The 2,070-nt window shown below is 42.2% G+C and overlaps 1 protein-coding gene across 1 annotated transcript in view; it reads left to right on the top strand.

Moving 5' to 3' along the window:
• The first annotated feature begins 914 nt into the window (after positions 1-914).
• Positions 915-2,070, top strand: part of LRP5 (LDL receptor related protein 5) — a 128,441-nt gene continuing 127,285 nt past the window's right edge. The window contains exon 1 of the mRNA XM_009275996.2: positions 915-1,303. The gene's annotated coding sequence lies outside the window, so the exon portion shown is untranslated. The remainder of the gene's footprint in view (positions 1,304-2,070) is intronic.

The raw sequence follows: 2,070 nt of genomic DNA, 5'->3' as shown, positions 1-2,070 counted from the left end.
CCTCGTTTCTTTCTGTCCGTGAATGCTAGCATCGTCCACTGAGGTCATGTCATTGTCCAACTCAACCTTGCATACAAGAGATCTAGAACTTGTGCAGGTACTGCTGGAGTATCTCTATGCTGTCATTTTGACATGTCTTTAAGCTTCCCATCCCTTTTGCATCAATCATGTTAGCTACCCTTTCAAAGCCTGTTCCCTGTCATTCAGTACTAGGACTCCAGCTTCCACCACCCACTTAGAGCTTCAGATAGTAAGAACCTTTGTCCTTTTGCTCTGGCTGCCTCTTCCAGCTAACAGCAGTCCCCACAAACTTCCACAACCCACATCATCATCTTCCTTCAAACTCTTCCTTGAATTTCTCTCTCATTGTGGTGCAGGGGAGAAGACAGTAGTTCTGAACATCTGTCCCAGTCTTTGCCATTTAGGAGGGCACTTGGTAGGAGCATTTCAGGGTGTTGTGTCTAGTACTGTTAGCTTCCAGCCTGCTACTAAAAGGCATCAGAACTTGCCTTCTGTGTGTTGTTACTACTTCAACTTGGTGAACCAAGCTTTTAAACCATGAAGACTTAATTAGTTCTAACCCGGGTTTATGGATTGACAGAAGGTATTGTTGAAGGGCCTCTGTTTGAACTCTTAACTGTGTTGAAGACGCTATCCATATCCCATAGATACAGAACTGGGCCTGCTCTTCCCTCTGTCTTTTATTCCTTTGTCTGACGTGTGGAAGGAAGAGCGTTTTGGGTAGTGTGTGTTTTTCTCTCATGTGAAACTTCCATGTTCCTTCTGCTGTACTGCCTGCCCTGCTGATCTGGGAAAATAAATCTTCCTCTGCTGTATTCATACTCAGTTCTTTAACATCTGTAGATGCCAATAATACTAACATCTTTTTGTTTTTTTCTTCTGTAGCGTCTCCCTTTCTGCTTTTTGCCAACCGGCGGGATGTTCGACTCGTGGATGCTGGAGGCACGAAGCTGGAGTCCACAGTGGTGGTCAGTGGTTTAGAGGATGCTGCTGCGGTTGACTTCCAGTATTCACAAGGCATTGTTTTCTGGACAGATGTGAGTGAAGAAGCCATCAAGCAAACTTACATTAACCAAACTGGGAATGTGGTGCAGAATGTCATCATTTCTGGTCTGGTTTCCCCGGATGGCCTGGCATGTGATTGGATTGGGAAAAAACTTTACTGGACGGATTCAGAAACCAATAGGATAGAAGTAGCTAATCTCAATGGAACATCTAGAAAAGTCCTCTTCTGGCAAGACCTTGATCAGCCCAGGGCAATAGCTTTGGATCCTGCTCATGGGTAAATATTACTTTGACTTAAATGCTTAAATGGATACACTGATGATTTATGTTGAGTTTTTAGTTCTGAAAAAGAAACATAGCCTTTTGTTTCAGTTTACATTTTCCCAAGGTATTTTTCTCAAGATCTGTAGCTGAACATATGTTTGAGCTTAAATATTTTGTGGCAAGAAATGACAGCTCAGACATAGAGCCAAAAAGAAAAATACAGCTATTCTTAGGTGCCAAGCCAAATATTCAACCAGTATGATTGCCTAACTTATTCCATTGCAATTCTGAAAAGTAATTAATTTTCCAAGCTTTTTTTATTGTTATGTTCTCAGTTATCTTGTCTGGTAAGTTAACTTTAATTTGATATGTGATGTCTATTTAATGCATCTAGTCAGCAAGGTGTGTAAATCTGCATGAGTCGAAACAGGAATTCTCGCTTGCTATGCTCTGGTAAACAAAATCAGGATATTTTTAAGTGGTGATGTTGAATAATCATGTTTGTGCTGGGAAGTAAAAGAATCCAGGTGAAACCGGGGACTCTCAATGCTGTAAGGTGACCAGGTTAGGAAGTAATAAGGGAGCACACTGGATGTGTCACTTCTAGTGCTCTTGAAAATACTTCTCTCTCTGTATGGTTCCTCCCTCCCTCTTCTATACTCCCCACCATTTCACATGTGCTATTTGCTATCTCTGTGCACAAATAGTACTGATGTGCAGTTTGGGCCCTTGTGGTTTAATCTCAGTCGGCAACTAAGCACCACGCAGCCGCTCGCTCAC

The sequence above is a fragment of the Aptenodytes forsteri genome, unplaced genomic scaffold (genome assembly GCF_000699145.1).
Source record: "Aptenodytes forsteri isolate BGI_AS27 unplaced genomic scaffold, ASM69914v1 Scaffold17, whole genome shotgun sequence".
NCBI lineage: Eukaryota > Metazoa > Chordata > Aves > Sphenisciformes > Spheniscidae > Aptenodytes > Aptenodytes forsteri.
This window is presented reverse-complemented; position numbering and strand designations above follow the sequence as displayed.